Source organism: Protopterus annectens, chromosome 9.part0, assembly GCF_019279795.1.
Source record: "Protopterus annectens isolate FY-2018-M chromosome 9.part0, PAN1.0, whole genome shotgun sequence".
NCBI classification, from domain to species: Eukaryota; Metazoa; Chordata; order Ceratodontiformes; family Protopteridae; genus Protopterus; species Protopterus annectens.
The window spans coordinates 609,583,858-609,602,348 of NC_056743.1; the positions used below are offsets into that span (position 1 = coordinate 609,583,858).

General features: G+C 37.9%; 1 long non-coding RNA gene across 1 annotated transcript in view; it reads left to right on the top strand.

Annotated features, from left to right (window-relative positions):
• LOC122811367 overlaps positions 1 to 18,491 on the top strand; it is a 344,127-nt gene that overhangs the window by 5,840 nt on the left and 319,796 nt on the right. The gene's annotated exons all lie outside the window — the stretch shown is intronic.

An 18,491-nucleotide genomic window follows, 5' to 3' on the forward strand; every position in this document is an offset into this window, starting at 1 on the left:
AAGATAAGCACCTGCATATGCATCTGATATTTGAATGTGAGAAAAATGAAAAAAAAAATAATTACAGTAATGCTTCCAAAAAATAATTACATTAATGTTTCCAGATTGTTACTTTCAGACAGTACACTGCTCCTGTAAAAGCTTAGTTGACCCTCTTTATACCCCTCCAAACTTTGTGAGGAAGGTTAAAGAAATAATGACCACACTGTCCCCAGCACAATCACAAGAATAGTGACCTCTAAGGTTTGAGAAAAAAGTTAAAGAAATAAAATGATAAAGGAGTATCACATGAATCTTAGCAAAGAAAACATCAAACAAAAATATGAGCCAAGAAACAGAGAGGCAAAATTTAATAACAAATTACATAAATAAAGTGCTTTCACTTAGAATCTGATAAAGTTAAAGAAATAAAGACATTGTTCCTCTGCTCCCCACACAAGATACAATTACCTGTATACACCTCTGAGCAGGGCTGGTTTTAGACTTGGTGGGGCTCGGTGCAGATGCCACTATTAAGCTTGTGTCAAAATTAACTTATACAGCCTTGGTGTGTGGGGGCCACAAGCCCCCAGAAGAAGTGATGGTCTGGATGATCTGTGATCCATTTTTTGTCTTATTGTTTTGAAAGAGAACTTAAACTGAGCAAATTGCAAACAGGTCAGTTAGTTTCACCCAGAAAGTTCAATCCCCAACAGGCAACTGCAGCTACTTCAGTGTACAATTTAAGCATCTGATTGTGATAGAAGAGGACAACCATGTACTGTTGTTCACACAAACACTTTACATATGTTAAAAGTATTCCATGTTGCTTTACATGTTTCACGTTAGTCCTCCAAAGCCAGAATAATAACCAAACAACAGCAGGAAGCTAGTTATTTTCCTCAACAGCCCTAACAATTATAGCCGCTTTGTCTGTGCATATCTCAAATGTCCAGTTCAGTAGTTCATCACACTTCACACAAATACACAAAGTCAGATAGTGACTGTTTAAACTGTAGAATAAGAGATCAGTATCTTTCAACAGAAAACTACAAACCCTCTCAGCAGTTATAGCTACTTCTGTATGCTCTTCAGATGATTATGATAAATGGCATGCATTTTATTCAATCTTTGTCAACTTCCATGCAAGCAGTAGCTACACATTAAAGTATTCCAAGTTGCTTCATGGAAATCATGTTAATTCTGCAAATGTACATTAGTCCTACAAAACTAGGTAGTGAGTGTTTAAACTGAGAAAACAAGAGGGTAAGTGACTTTCTGTAGACAGCCTCTCATCTGCAATTGTAGCTAAAAGTGATAACTATGTATTGCATTTGGCAAAACTTACTTTTAACACCCCATATGGTGTGCAGTAACAAACCCCACCTCTGCCCTCTAGTCAGTCACACGCGCCATTGCTTTTGTGTAAAGATAGATGGCATAGTGTCCACTGGGGGCTGCTGTCACCCTTGCTCCTCCCACCCCAGAACCATAATACTTTAAATAGGTCAGGTACATTAGTAACACTTGATGCTAAATATATGGTTGGGGTACTGTGGTGGGGGGGGGGGCAGAAGTCCCCTTACTGCACATGGGCATTCCTCTTTCTCCATCAGTCATTCAATACCACTATGAAACATGTAAGAAAATGGTGTGGGATGTTTAATGTAAGTTATGCCTTATATTTAAGCTTTGTTCCCTGGTAACTATAGACCCACGTTAAAAGTATTACAAGTTGCTTCACATAAATGACAGTAATTCTGTAAAAGCACAGCAGTCCAGCAAAGCCTGATAGTGATTCTTTAAGCCAAGAAAACGAATGTCATTTACTTTCTACAGACAGCTCCCTCCATCATCCAGCAGTTATAATAAAACATGACATCCATGGACTGTATTCCAGTTTTGTTCCATTGGAAGAGTAGCTGCACACTGAAGTATTCCAAGTTCCTTTACGCAAACCACAGTAATCCTGCAAATTCAGAAGATTATTAAAAAGTAGCCATTATTCATATATCCCAAAGAAAGGACACTATTTTATTTAAAACAACAGATTTTGCATTGCCAAACAATTTCTTAACACATGCACAGAACTGCAATGTCTGGTATTTCTGATGGACTGTAACACTCATTGTTTTACCAGGATAAAAAAAATACAGGAGAGACATGCCTCTTAACCTCTTAATACAAAAAAAAAAAAACAAAGTCAAAAATAATTGGAGGGGGGCAAATTCTGGAACTCATGTTGAATATTTTTCTTATAAACTTAGAAAATTGCTAGAACAAGTTTTGCATTAGCATGCCTTTTCTGAAGGATATGGTGTCTGTAATTGCATGTGGTAAAATAATTGTGTTCTGCAAAATCATGGACAGCTCCGGACTACCTAGCCACTGCCATCCGAACCGAAAGATCTGGCTGGTTGTCTGCCAGTAACAATTAAACAAATGCATACATATACATATATATGTGTGTGTGTATATATATATATATATATATATATATATATATATATATATATATATATATATATATACACACACATGTTAGGGCCAGAGTCTTACTTTGATTTCTTCCTCTGTCCTGCTTGTGACCTACCTGACTCATTGTCTGTGGTGGTCATGGATGCTAGAAGCAGGAGACCAACAAATACAAAGACAAAATCTTCGGGACTTCCTCCATAGGTTTTCTCTCTCTCTCTCTCTCTCATTGCTCTAGCAGTGGTGCTTTCTGGAAAAGCAACACTTCTAGAGCACTGCCTTAGGCAGCCATTTAGTTTTTGAGGAAAGTTAAAGAAATAATGACCTCACAGTCCCCAGCCCAACACAAGAATAGTGACCTCTGAGATTTGAGAGGAAAGGTAAAGAAATTAAATGATAAAGGAATTTCACATGAATCTTAGCAAAGAAAACATCAGACAAAACAAATATGAACCAGGAAAACACAGAGCAAAATTTAATGGCAATTTACATCAACAAATAAGTGTGTTCACTTAGATAGAATCTGATAAAGTTGAAAAAATAATAACATCATCCCCAGCTCCCCACACAAGCTACAGTTACCTTCTGTGTACACCTCTTAGCAGGGCTGTTTTTTATGCTCAGCTGCGCTGGGGACAGATGTCACTATTAAGCCTGTGTCAAAATAATTTTATACAACCTTGATGTGTGGGGGGCCACATGCCCCCAGAAGAAGTGATAGTCTAGATGATTGGTGTTGCATTTTATGCTTTATTATTTTGATAGATAAATTAAACTGAGCAAATTACTAAAAGGTCATTTAATTTCACCCAGAATGTCCTATCTCAGCAGGCAACTGCAGCTACTTCAGTGTACAATTTAGACATCTGATTGTGGTACAAGAAGATAGCCATGTAATGTAGTTCACACAAAGACTTGACATACGATACGTTAAAAGCATTCCATGTTGCTTCACATGTTTCATATGGTATTTATAATGGACTGTAATACTCATTGACTTACCAGGATAAAAATATAGGAGATCTCCCTCTTAACCTGCTAGCATAAGAAAACAGTAGAAAGTCAACAATAATTGGAGGGAGGCAAAATCAGGAACATATATTAAATACTGTTCTGATAGTCTTAGAAAATTGCTAGAACGGGATGTGCGTTACCATGCCTTTTCTGATGGATATGGAGTCTGAAACAGAACTGCCTGTTATTGCATGTGGTACAATAATTGTATTCTACTACATTATAGACAGCAGAGGACTACCTAGCCCTCAGCCATCCAAGAGATCTGGTTGCCTGCCAGTAACAGTGAAACAAATGCATATATATTGATTCTTCCTTTGTCCTGCCTATGACCTACTTGACTCATTGTCTGTGGAGGTCATAGGTGCTAGAAGGAGAAGGCCAATAAACAGAAAGACAAAATCTACAGGACTTCCTCCATTGGGCCTCCCTTTTACTGCTCTGCTATAGGTGCTTTCTGGAAAGGCATCCATGCTAGAGCAGCACCCTAAGCAGCCGTTTAATTGACATATTCCTAAGGATGGCTATGCGGTATACTGTAATTATTAACAAGTTTGTTTTTTGCTTTGCCACCTACATTTTATTTAAAGGAATGCATTCATATTTCAGTTATATGATGGATAAAAGTCATTAATGGAATAATCAAATTTTATCTTTCTTACACCTGCTATAACTGTTGTGCCTTGCTATTTCCTAACTTCTTGGAGTATTACACATGAATGTCAGAAAAGAATAATTTTTTTATACATTCTTTCTGCAGTATAGTATTAGTATAAATGTTTTTATTTGGGGGAAGAGCTTTTGTTCATAGGTTCATAGGAGGCTACTAGGCTAACAGCCCTAGCCAAGTTATATCCCAGTTACCCTTACAAGCTTCACCCTGTTATACTTGACTTACCCTAATTTAGCATCATCAGATGGGCATTATTTGCACAGCAAGTCTTTGATCAGCACTGACTACCTCTGTGCATGACTGACATGGGCACCACCCCAGGATGCATTTGTGGTCTCCTATCCAGTTGTCCAGGTTGCACTTGAATAGAATCAGTGAGGAGCTCTATTCTACATGAACTGGGAGTCTATTCCAGAGAAGCAGCAGTCTCTGGAAGATGTATCGGTCACTCCAGCATGTTATGTTAATGTTACAGGCTAGGTTAAGATCCTTGGAATGAGTGACTGTTGTCAATTTGATTTACAAATGTGTAGCATTTCCATTAGGATGGGGTCGGAGACTGCACTGTAGGCTAGGCATTGTTCGCCTCTCAGCATTCTATAAAATAGAGAGTACAGAGACAGAGTTTTAGTCTATCCATGCAAGTCAAGGTTTGGAGGCTCTGAATTTTTCTGGTGAGAAACCTCTGTTGTCTCTCCAGCTGCTACAGGTGTCTGGTGAGGTGCATGCAAAAGAGGGTATTGTACTCTAATAGTGGTGTAATGAGGGTCGAGTACACTGGAATTATAACATCCTTAGACCTGGATGTGCTGCTCTTACTTATGAGATGGGCAATGTAGAAGGCTTTTCTTGCCACTGTGGAAACATGGTGATCAAAGTTTAGATTGCTATAAACCTGTGTTCCCAAGTCTTACAACACTGAGTTTGAGCTTAGGGGGTTGCTGTCAGTACTGTAATTAGTGGGGAATTCCTCTTTGCTAAAAGGGATGATAATGCGCTTTTTTGCATTTAGCTTTGGTCCATGGTTTTGGCAACAGTCATTTGTGTGCACCAGCCCTTCTATTAGGGGACTCGGTGATTACACCCAATTTGATTATCAGCAAACTTGGTAAGCCACAGGCCATCTACTTTAACTTGGACCTCTGAAAAGTAGATTGCAGACAGAAGAGGGCCCAGCACAGATCCTTGTGGTACACCACTGGTGACTTATCTACTGGTAGAGATGGAGTCCCCGACTTGGTCAGTGTTTGTTCTGTCAGTGAACCATTTGGCTACCCATCTAGTGACGTAAGGGTTAATCCCCAGCTGGGAGAGTTTCTCAGTGATACCTGAGTGGGGGATTGTGTCTTGTCTTCAACCAGGGCTTTGGTAAAATTCTCAAAGAAGTCTATCAGATTTAACAAGCATGACGGTGGGTAATTGGTTAGGCTTAAAATGGCCCATAATGGCAGTTAGCCTAGAACTCATCTATGAACCTATAATATATGCTTAATGATGCCAAACTAGGTTGGTTCAAGAGTTTGGAGGTTGTCTATGTCCTTTTTGATTAGGTCCATGATGATTCTCCCATGGCTTTGCAAATGAGGCTGGCTAGACTGATAGGTCTGTAGTTGCCGAGTTGGTTGATGGTCCTTCTTTGCACAAGGGGATTAATGTTGCTGTTCTCCACTCTGCTGGAACAAAACCAGTTCTCAGGCTATATTTAGAGATTGCCAAATGGTTCTGCTAGTTCTTGTTTTAGATTATTAAGCAAGCAGCCTGGGATGTTATATGATCTGACTGAGGCCATGTTTTTGGCCTTGGAGAGCACAGTTATGACCTGCTCTATAGAGATATTAGGCAGCAGACTACTGTCAGGAATGCTTTGGGGTATGGCTGGTAGGGAGAGGGTGGTGAAGTTTGTGCCTTACCTGTCACCTAGCAGGTTGGTAATTTCCTCAGGTACAGTGTGAGTGACACCATCCGCTATTAGTTCAGTACATAGCTAGGCATTCCCTTTTAGATTTCTGATGTAGCTAAATAATGCCTTGTGGCTATCCTTAGCTAGAGATGTTATTTTAGCTTTGTAATTTGCTTTGCACAAGATATATGATTTGCTTATTCAAGCTGCTGAGGAAATAATTGCTCTGCTGAGTCAGTTCCCTCTTTCTTCCTCCTGTTATATAACCTATTTATATTTGAGGTCCACGAGGGTTGTTTGCTTTTTTGGAATTTATTTCTGCAGAATTAAATCTTACTTTGTGTGTCAGTAACAGCTTTTAGTAAATGTTGACTGATATGAGATGATAAGGTGTTCTACATGAGGTTGGAAGGACAGAAATTATGCTTCATGATGATGCAAATTCACATGCATATAACTTAATGTTGCCATTTCTAAACATTGTCAGCATAGTGAATAACTGAGGTTAACTATGTATTCCCACAGCATTCTGGGGACTGCTTCAGAGTTCAACCCTATCTTCAGTGCATTCATGAGAAGTCAAGGCAGCATTCCTGACTTCCTGAGGCCTGGTTGTGCAGATAAGTTGCCTTACTTGTTTACATATTACTGTGATTCATAGAATTAAGTGTAGAAAGGCTTACTTTGAATGCAGATCACATAATTGACCCCAAACTTATGCAAATAAGTCTAACATAGCCATATTAACTTGTGATTACTTGAGTCAGGTGTCAAATGGCTTAGTTAACTGCTGACTTTTTAAAGTAAGCAATAAATAATAGAAATATTTCAAATTAATATGACTCCATTTAAAACGATAGATGACTGAGTTTACTTGAAGCAATGTTTACCTTACTATTATGATGGCCAGATGGTGTGGACACTGTCTATTACCACCATCTGCAGCAACAAAACACGTCTGCTCAGGAAGGTTGGCTTAAAAACATATATTTATATAGAGAATTGAATACTGACATGGAAAAATTACATTTAGTCCATGACAATTACTATTAACAGGTGAACCCTCCACTTCACATAACAGCAGTGAAGGTAGTGCACATGGTTAGTGCCCTTTACAACTTATTCAGAATGCAGTAGTGTATGCTGCTGTGATCTTGATAATGTTTTCATTTCCGTTTTACAAGGTCAGCAGTCAAAACAAGCAGTTCCACTCTACTAATAAATTTGGAGGACATCAGCAACAAAGTGGCTGTTGATGATGATAAGATAGTTATATTTATGAGGCAGCTTGAGGAATGTGGCACACAGTTTCCAAATTTAATGGCAGGATGCCACACCCCACAACATGGAAGTGACAGTTCCTCACAAAGTCAAGCATATGTGGGCATTACACTCATGCATGTACAGGAGGAAAACGTATGCACCTCTACACCAGTATCTCCAAATCCAGATGAACATTTTTATGATGAAGGCAGAAATTCAAAGGTAAGTGTCCACAGTGATGTCTTTACAAAGAGGTGCCAGGCATAGAAATTTGTCACAGCTTCCACAAGAAACATGTATAGCATTGGCTGCCCAGCAGCAAAAGTGCTGAGAGATTGTCAGGGCTCACAGTACTACCACAGAGAGTGAGCTGGAAATGGTCAGAGTCCTCCAGTGTAACTGTGAGGATTTCCAGCACTACTTGGAAATGGCACAGAATAGGGATAATTCCATGATCACACTGATCTGTATTATAGTAGCACAGCAAGCATTTATGTTCACCTCCATTCCTGCACTAGTTAGGACTTATCCGACTCAAGTAGGAGTTAGTCATGTTAGGGGAACAGTAGAGAGTACTGTCTGGGCATTTGGGGGCATATCACATGAGATTACAAGTGCCTCTTTACCTGGGCAAGACAAATGCTGCACATGAGCCTGCTACATGGGGTCCCTTACAACTGCAGCCAATTGATCACCATTAGTCACAGTAGGACTGGAATTGGGAGCTGCAGCGATAGAATGGGTCACTTCTCCACCATACTGGTGCTTGATCATGTTGTGCAGAATGTAACATGCAGTACCTCCACACTCATCAAGATAACTAAAAATACTCTTCAAGAGGCCAAAGACCCTGTTGATGACATTACAGGTCTGGAACAGGGCTGCATTATAATTGTCTGCAGCTACTCCATTTGGATTTCTCACTGATGTCATGAGCCTTGGCTCCAGTGGACATCAAGCATTCCCTGAAAAAGAGAGAGAGAGAGAGAGAGAGAGAGAGAGAGATGGGGGTGAGACAAAAACAAAGTAAATGTGATTTAGTATTCAGCAAAACATTTTTATTGATCCACATGAGCCAAGAATGCATCCAGGAACTCCTAGAGTATCTTCAAGAAAGATGCCTGTGAGATTCCCAATATCTCCTTAGTCTGTCATTGTAAGGTGTCCATGGCAAGTATAGTGATGGTTATACATACATACCTTTGTATCCACAGAGATGGGAAGGCCATGCAAACTACTTGACTTTACCATTTGCTGCACATATCATGCTTTTCAATGTTACTAATAAAACATTCCTTTATAAGTGGACTGTTCAGTATTTACAGTAGGTACGTGAAAAAAGTAATTTAGTAACAAGTATTTTGTCAATAAAGACAGGAATTAGAAAAAAGTAAGGAGCAAGAAAGAAATGAAGGCTGGAGAAGAGGGGAACAAGCTGCCCTTTGCCTTCTTCTTCTAGAAATATACATATGACATTTATTGAAACTGCAGTTAAACTTCTTTAGAAAAAAAGAGCATTCACATAGGCTCCCCCCTAAAAAAAAAAAAAGAAATACATAAAAGGGCCCATCTGTATAACTGGAATCTCCAAGAATGGTAAATGATTAAGTAAGCAACAGTCTTCTTAGCTTTCCATGTCAGAGCTGGATGCAACCCTTTTGGAGCAGGCTTACCAACAAGCTGCTGTAATTCAGCCAGTATCAGAAATCACACAGTCGGGAAATGTATGTTGTATCGTGTCTAATGTAGGTAGTTGTAAGGTAAGCATTAGTGTTAGTAAGGTTTTTACCCAGCTCTCCATTTACACTTTATTGTATGCATACTGAGATAGACATTACTGCATTCCCCCACTAAAAGTCTCCTCCTGGTTGTGAGTTCTTAATTCTATCACTTGTTTGATTCTTACTGTGCTCTTGCCTCAAAAAAAAAAAAACAAAAAAAAAGCATTTGTATAATGCTCACTATTGTAAAGTAGGAGGTAGAATGGATAGGAAAGGCCTAACAACTGCATTAGTAGACAGACAAACTGCATGGACGGATCTTCTGACAGTAAAGATGGTAACTAACAAATGCAGTGATCCATAAGGAGCATTATGTGAAATAAAATCCATGAGATTCCTTGCAGTGTCATTGGAGAACTGCAGCCTTCCTTCTGGTCTTCTTCTCCAAGTCCACAGCTCCTATTTCATCCCATTTATAATTTACCTGAACTGCCCTAATGTATAAGCATGAAGACCTGGTTGTTTCTTTGGAAGGGAGAGTTGGTCTGCAGTGTTGATGGCCTTGATAATTTCACTAAGAATCTGAAAGAACACCTCTGTTTCAAGGAGAGCTAGTGCCACATTACTATAGCATTGTTCAATGGCTCACACATTTGACAAAGCAGACATCTACTGAGATTGAAAAACTAGGACAGTTTAGGGGCACTTGTTCTCATAAATAATTTTAGAAATTCAAAATAAGCTACTTGTATGTTAAATTATTAATAGCTTGATAATAGGTCATAATTTGTTTCTAAAAGTAAGAAGAAGCTACCTCTAAATTAATTTAACAGCTTACGAAACCTCAGATGTATACTCTGTAAATAGCTAAATGCAGCCTGTAAAAGGTATTCAGTGGTACCCAACCAACAGCTACTTATCTGATATAAACTACAGATAACTTGAATCTAGGTTCCTTTTCTTCATTTACTTCTTTCCTTATACAGGTACATATTTTCAGTTTTAATATGATCTGAAAAATTACCCTAAAACAAATCAACTGTTAAATGTTCTTAGAAATGTAATGTTTTCTGCAGAGACTAATTGTTTATATCCCATTTTCTTTAAGTAGTTTTGCAAGGCATCTTACAAAAAATAAGTTGAGAAAGATTACTACTTAATCTCAGAGAGCCATTATATTCTACAGAGGCTGATTTTTTTTCCATGGGGCACTGACTGGTGTCCATGTGTGTGTGTGTGGGTGGAGTGGGGGTGGGGGATCTGGCCCAATTTGCCTCACCTTACTGACTGCTTCACTTAAACCCTTTATCCTACCCCCTTTTCCACCCATCCCATGCATCATTAATTCTATAATCTCCCTAATGTTTAATAAGCAGCGGTATGACACAACCCATAAGCTCCTGACCTGCTGCTCCTAGCAATGTACACTCTGTCCACTACTAAAAGGCTTTGCATGCCTGCAACAGTAATGTGTACTCTGTCCACTACTAACAGGCCTTGCATGCCTGCGACAGCAATATCCTCCACCTTCACCTGCTTTGCATCTTTTGCCTCAGAAATCTCAAACACCAAACTTACACCCGGTATCTTCTGCAGTAGCTAACAAACATTCCTTGCAGCAATTTATTTGACATTGTAGTGGAAAATATGAATTCTTCCCCATTACATGTTTTGACTTTTGCATCCATAACAGAGCTAGTACCTCAAACTTGATCAAGGCATACCTTGTTTTAACAAAATATGTAAAGATCAGACTAAGTGTTCATTCCTCTTCATTCATCCATTACCTTGCTACACCAGACATTGAAGGATACATACACAGCACATAGTACAAACAGCAGTATTCTTAGTAAAATTAATTTAAACGCAATTGGACCTGGGGCTTTGTAATTAAAGAAAAAACTTGATTTGGTAGGCTAACTTGTGAAGCCTAATGACTTTTTTACTCTTTCTTTTCAACAGCAGTCTAGTACATATTACACACTTGGGTATTTCTGTTTAATAATTATTTGATTGTTGAACTTAAGCTATTGCACACGGAATTAGGTTGCCAGAAATACTTCCATGATGGATGAGTGTAATATATTTAAAGTATCTTGTGTATTTTTAAAAGATACAAAAATTAAGAACCACAGTTCTTGTCCCTTGCATTTTTCATGCCTGCAAGGAAGTATTTACATTCAAATATTGCCTCTTGCATTGGTATTTTGATCGGAGAGAGTATTGTGTTTTCTTTTGACATAGTTTTGAACTTTAATATGGTTTGAAAAAAGTATATATCTGTGGTGGTGCAGTGGTAGCATTGTTGCCTCACAGCAAGAGGTTCTCCCGTTCGATTCTCAGCTAGTGTGCAGGGAGTGTCTTCTGTGTGGAGCCTGCATATCCTCCCCGTGGGTCGAGTGGCATTCCGAAAGACATGTGTGAATGGGCGTGCCTTCGTTGAAGGTTGGGCATTGAGCTGGCAACTTGGCACCATGAAAATCTACTGCCAATCATTAGCGGACCGGAGTTCTGCTGCAGCGACCCCTAACCGGGAAAAGCCGAAAGACAACAACAACAACAACAACAACATGGTTTGAGAAAAGTAATGTAGAGTGACTTAGTTTTAAACTTGCTTGCATAACATCTTTGCACCATGAAACACTTGAATTCCCTGAAAACATGTCCTGTTTTCTGAGGTTTACCTTCAACAATGTAACTGTAATTGATTATTATTTTTTTAGGCCAAAGGCTATTGCTCTGCAATTTTTAAAAGTGAAAGCTAGGCTGTGGTCATTATACTAAGAATATATAGTCTCTAAACCATTATGAAGAGTTGCAAAGTGTGCAGATGATACAGAATGCTGGCCTAACTTTGTTTGTTTGACATGTTGGGCAACCTGGGTGTCAGAGAAAAAAAATGAATTTCAGGGGTCTTCTGGCATTTAAGCAATTAGTAATCCACCAAGCTAATTGGTTATTCACATTGATTTGAACCACTCTGTCATTTATGGGGTAATCATTTCATTGGCAAATTAAAAAAAAGCAGACTAATACAACTACTCTTCAAGGAAGTAGTAAAAGTCTCAAAAACTTGTATTATTAATGTCATTTGAATCTTACTACACAAAATTATGGAGGTCGAAACTGTACTACTAATCATTATAATAATTAGTTCCTGACATCTCTTTGGTTCTATAAAAATTGGTGTTGAACTTTTGTCAGTCAAGACATGCCTGTATCTATTGCTTCCAGAAATATTTGGTAATTAACCCATAAAACGCTTGTCTGTTTTTTCCCCTGGACTTTCCTAGTGTAAACTTATGAGCTTATATACAGCTTTAGTTTTTCTTTTCTTATTTTTTTTTATGATGGAACATCCATTTCATAATTCATTTAATCTAGTTATGGTGCATTTGTTTGTAGTACTCCATTTGTTAGTCATCACCATCATCATCAGCCCCCCTTTTCCCATTTTTTTACATGGGGTCGGGGTATCATGTTAACTGTCGCCAACTCTCTCGATTCAGTGCCACACTCCTGCCTTCTTCAACATTCATGCCTGACTGTCGCAGATCTTCTTTCACAGAATCCATCCACCTCTGTGCTGATGTCCTCACTTCCTTTTACCTTCTTCTTGTCTGTCCCAAATCTTCCTCACCATATTGTCTTCTGCTTTTCTACACATGTGCCCTAACCACCATAATCTGCTCTATTTGATCCTTTCTGCAATTGGAGCTACTTTGGCTTCTGCTTTTATGGCCTCATTTCTTCATCTGTCCCACAATATGCATCCTACCACCTTTCTTAGGCACTTAATTTCCATCATCTCTAGCTTCTTCAACTAATCTGCCTTTACTGCCCAGCTTTCTGTACCATACAGTAGTATTGGTCACACCACTGTCTTGTACACCTTACTTTTCACTGTCTTTGGCATTCTTCTGTCATAGACTACACCTGATACTCTATGCCAGTTGGCTGCAGCCCCTCTGATTCTAGCTTTGACCTCTTCATTCAGACTACCCTTCTCCACAGCCACTCCTCACAGATACTTGAAGCTGTTTACCTGTTCGACTATCTTCCCTTCTATCCTCTATTCTCATCTTCTTCTGATTTCCCCAGTTTGCTGCCATTACCACTGTCTTATCTGTGCTTAATTTCATACCATGTGCCTTCAGATTTGCATTCCATTCTCCTATCCTTTGCTGAAGTTGTAGCTCAGAGTCTGCCTGTACAGCCACATCATCTGCATACAGCAGCTTTGTTGATCTGTTCTCTCCAACCTGTTTGCTAATGAAGTCCATCACCAGTATGAACAGCAGTGGGTTCAGAGTTGAACCCTGATGTACATCCACTCCCACTGGAGATATATTTTTTTACATCTATCATACTTTTTAATTGAATTTTCCACTGTGTCTCTTTCTAATGGGCATAAACTTCAACATACACTTGTTTAGCATGTTGCAAAAATTGTCACCCTCTCTTACCTGACAGGTTAGAGGAAACCAAAATGTGTTCTAAGAGGTCAGAGCATCTCGTTAATTTGTTTCATTAATAATTACTGTTGCAGAAGGGAAGTTACTTTGTATTTTTTTATTTCATGGTTTGTAAACTTTAAAACTGCATATTATGGTATCATGATCGGATTTTATAGAGAAAGGATGACAGTGCTTGGGGAGTAATATGACCATACATTAGTTAATGTTTTATTAATACTATTGTTTCATTGATTTTATTTCTTTATCAGTTATTCTAGTCTAATTGTGTTAATAAGGTCAGAGGGATTGTCAATTGTTGGGGGACAAATTGGCATAGTGTTAGTTAATATAACATCAAGAATATTGGTTCACCTTTTCAACTTCTTGATCAGTTATTTGAATCTGATTTTGTTAATGAAAGCTATTTATCATTAGATGTACATACTGATTTGTTGTTATAGTTATCCTAAATGATTGCACATTTGAAGTTACTATGATGTAAGAAAAAATTTGAATAGAAATTCCTTGAGTTCTCCAGTAGCATGGAGTTTGTTTAGAAATAACATATTATGTTATATTGTTGTCAATACTGCTGAGAGATGTAACATTGACGCTGATTTCTTTTAAATCTTAATGCTGCTAAGGCTGTGTATTATGAATGCTCTGAAAATGTGTGTCTGCCTTGCACCAGTTCTCTCAGGTCACTTACGTCACTCCATAATTTGATGAATGGTTTTAGCCTATTTGTACCGTGTTTCTGTCACCATACAGATATCCATGCCATCTTTGAACAAAAAATCCCTAAGATATCTTAGTTTCCTGTTTAGACTGCAGGCATTGATAAATGTCATATTCACCTCTCTAATTTTACTCTTTAATCAACAATAATACACAATGTGGTTTAGACAAAAAATGGCCCTATAAGGTGCTAACATTTCTTCTTTTGAGCTAAATTTATTGAGGTGGGAGGTGCAGACTATCAGATGCAAAGCATGCATTCAAACTGCACATCACAATCCAAGCAGACAAAAAAAAAACTGAATTCTCAGAGTATGGAACCAGTAACACAGTCAAGTATTAAATTAAAAATGTTGCCCATGCATTCTGGTGCCATAGCAGGCAAAGGCAGAATTTCACTTCATTGCATGTTTATCTTTTTATTGCACTTATTTACCAGGATAGTTCAACTGGTCAGAAAGTTACCCACCCCTTATCAGTGGAAGCTGGGAGGGGAGAGAAGCTCCAGATGAATTCCATCATTAAATAAAGAACACAGCACAGTAAACAGACGTATACAAATAATCAACAAATATACAAAATAAACAGAGTATTATTAATTAATAGGGTTTTTTCTGTTGTAGTAAGGAACATGGAGAATCCCAGCATGTCATTTTATTTATCTGTGAAGATGTAGTGTGTCTAAGGCTGGTCACTCTGATATTGACAGTGCAGAAGCCATACCTATACTGCCTGTCATGCAGTGTTTTAATACCTCTTCTCAAATGTTTAATTTGGCCCTTAGAAATAGGAAACCATTAACCTCTTTTTGCGTAACATTGTATTTGTATATGGAGTTTAGGGACAATGCAGTCTTTCATTGGTAAAGGTGTCTGCCTCATAATTCCACTATGTGGGAGTCACTCCTAATCCATGGTCTTTGCTTCTGTGGAGTTTTCATGTTCTCCTTCTGTCTGCATGGATTTTACCCCAAGTTATCTTGTCTTAAGAGTCAATTTATATTTCACTTACCCTTGTCCTTTTGGCCTGTATAGTAGCAAAAGTAGTCCAAGATGAACTGTTTGCTTATTCAGCTAACAAATGAATCATTAGAAAATAAAGTTCCCTATAGCCAAAACATAATTGGTTTTACCAGGCCCTATTGTCATCCTTATCATAGTGCAGTTCTTGGATTGGTTATTAATACCTAGACTGGTACTTCCATGAATGTAGGCAGAGTTACTTTGTAGCTCTTTTTCTTGCATCTAGACTTGACTGTGTTGTTATGGTTATGAATGCCTGGTGTCTGTGGAAACTCACACTTACTAGATACTGCATAGAAATCACACATGCACACACACATCTGTATATAATGGAGCAACTCAGTTTACCCTGAATACATTTGAGAGTTGGAAGGTATCTAGAATATGGAGACCGCCAGAACAAGCCAAATCCATTCAACCAGAATTGAGGACTGAATCCTAGAGCTGTAAGACAGTTATATTTTAGCCACTTAGCCATCAAGACCTTTAAGCATTTTACAGGATTATAATGTGAGGTGACAAACTAATGAACATTTCTGATCCAGATAATGAAAAAATAATTGAAAAAATAGAGTTCAGTGATAATCAACAGGCACTTATTTTTTTTGTTTGTTTCATGATTCAGTTATAATATATGTTTAACTAATTTTTATCCTTATATTCCTAACACCAATTCAAACAAAATATACTTTAAGAATATCATTCAAAATGGAAATTTACACAGGATTTGAGACTGTGAGAATGATTTCCTGAAGGGGTTTTGTATTAAGGAAAACAAGAACTTTATGTTGAATATATGGAAAGAGAAAGTTAAATAACATGTATGCTATTTGTTATTAATTTCGTAAGATAAAATTTGTGATAGTTTACTATTTGAGACTGAATCTTTCACTTAAATAGATTTTAAGGGAGCAACTCAAAACAGTATCCATGGATTCATATTTGGCCCACTTAGGAGAGATTTTACAGGACTGTTGTACGGTAAGCAAAAGGTCCCATACCAGATTGTTTCAGGTGTACTTAGCAGCTTAGGAGATACAACAGGTTGAGCAGTGTAGAATGTGAAGTTCTTCAAAATATTGCCTTTAATGGCTTTTTGGTACTGTATCATTGTCTAAAAAAGGTATGGCAAAGCTCAAACAGGTCATTAGAACAGCGATCATGTGACTTGTTCAGAATACTTATCATTTACTTTTTCACCTTCCTAAAAAAAAGCAAAAGTTTGATTGGCAGTTCTCCAGGTCATGTAGATCTACTGCTGTTTCCTGTGGATGAGTACTAAGGCCCATTTTTAAAGAAGATGGAAATTATCCACCTTAAGAGGTAAGTGAATGATAACTGAGAATCACTAGATATCCAGGCAGAATAAAATTAACTTGTATGCACCTTGAACCAGCCTACAAATTATACATTATAGAGCTGACATCAGCTCTATGACCTTTTTATATTGAATAATATAAATATCAAAACGTGCGTTGATGGGCAGTGGGCTAATCCTCTGACAAGTGATGTACATACTGGAGAAGGAAGATGGGGAAGGTAGGAGTGAGTGACCAACATCAGTGTTCCCCTCTAAGAGTGAGGGAGAGAGAGCACAGTAACTATATTAATACCCACTGAAGCAGGGGTATCAAAATGTGCAGTACATAAGCCTGGGTTGTGCACTTATATCTGAAAAACATTCAGTGTGTAGAAATACATACATATATATATATATATATATATATATATATATATATATATATATATATATATCGTGCAGTCGTGTGCATGTTAGCCATCAGGAAAGTGTGATTTAGTCCAGCATCAGTAAATTAAATAAAGAATATCCCAGTGATGGTTGTGTCAAAATTAGCTCTCCACCTTGAAATAAGGTGGACAAATGAGTGTGATGGCCAATAAACTGACTTCAGTCTAATACGTACAAGATTATCAGCAAAGAACTATGCAGCAGCCTTGCACGCTGGGACAAAAACAACATTCTAGATCACAAAATAGGCTGTCCATGATCCATAAAAGACCTTTTGTGATCAGCTGGATGTTACAGAAATCTCATCAGAGAAGAACCTTGCCTTCTTGCATGAGATTTTCTGATTAGCGAACTGAATAATACTTATCTAGTCTATGGCTATCTTCAAAAATGACATTTTTCCTAAACTTGTGCCTTACCTTTCATTAAAGCCTTCTAAGGTACCCAGTCTGCTGGCTGTACATAGCTTTGTACCCCGTGTCTTTGGATATGCATAGATTGGAGAAATGAAAGTAAAACAGATCGCAAAGGTCATACAAAAGGTCACCACAAGCTGCTCCAGATCTCCTGCACTGTACTCTAGCAGGAGCATGAAAGTAATAGAATCATGATATTTCCTTATTAAAGCAATGGTGTGAAATGTCTTATTACTGACACGCTGATGTCACTGTGGTTGTTGCACTTAAGTGCTTTTTGAAGATTTTTGTTATATGTTTGTTTTAATAGTCTTACCTACATTATCAGTGTATGGAAAGGAATGTAATACACCTTGACCAAAAGAGCAAACTATTTAGTCATTGTGAAAAGAGATTTAAGTTGGTCTTAAAGCAGGATGTTTAAACATTTCACAATTTTGTAATTTAGAGTCATCATGAAATAGATCTTTTCCTCCAAATTCAGGGCATAATGCACTATTATGAATATTTCTCAGAATGATCACTTACATGAGATGTGACAAGGTGACATTATTTATGTCTGACTTCCACTAATAGGAATACATGTACAGTATGTTAAAGGTCTGCCATTAATATGTTAAAGGTGTTCCTTTAAGTTTGACTTTATTTTGCTACCCTACATTTGTAATATTTATTATGGGTTCAGTATTTTATAGACAGAATATTATTTAAGTGTTTATGGTTTTTACCTCACACCTCCAGGGGCTGTAGTTAAATTAGGACCTCTAAGCATTACTCACTCTGTATGGACTTCTCAAATTCTTTCCATGTCTATGTGGGGCTTCTCTTAACAGCCCAAAATACACCGTTGATTGTCTACTCTAAACTGCTAGTATATTAAATTTACTGCTACATGCATAGCTTGTGTCAACGTTGAACTTCATCTGTGAAGGATCAGTTCATTTTCCCAGGTAACAAAAGAATAAAGTTGTTGAGCCTTAGAACCTATCAGTAACCTTCCTCCATAACACAGCAATGCGGAATTACTTGTAACTTATGCAGTGTTATAGCTAACTGCTAGTAATTGTTCATGCTGAATTGACA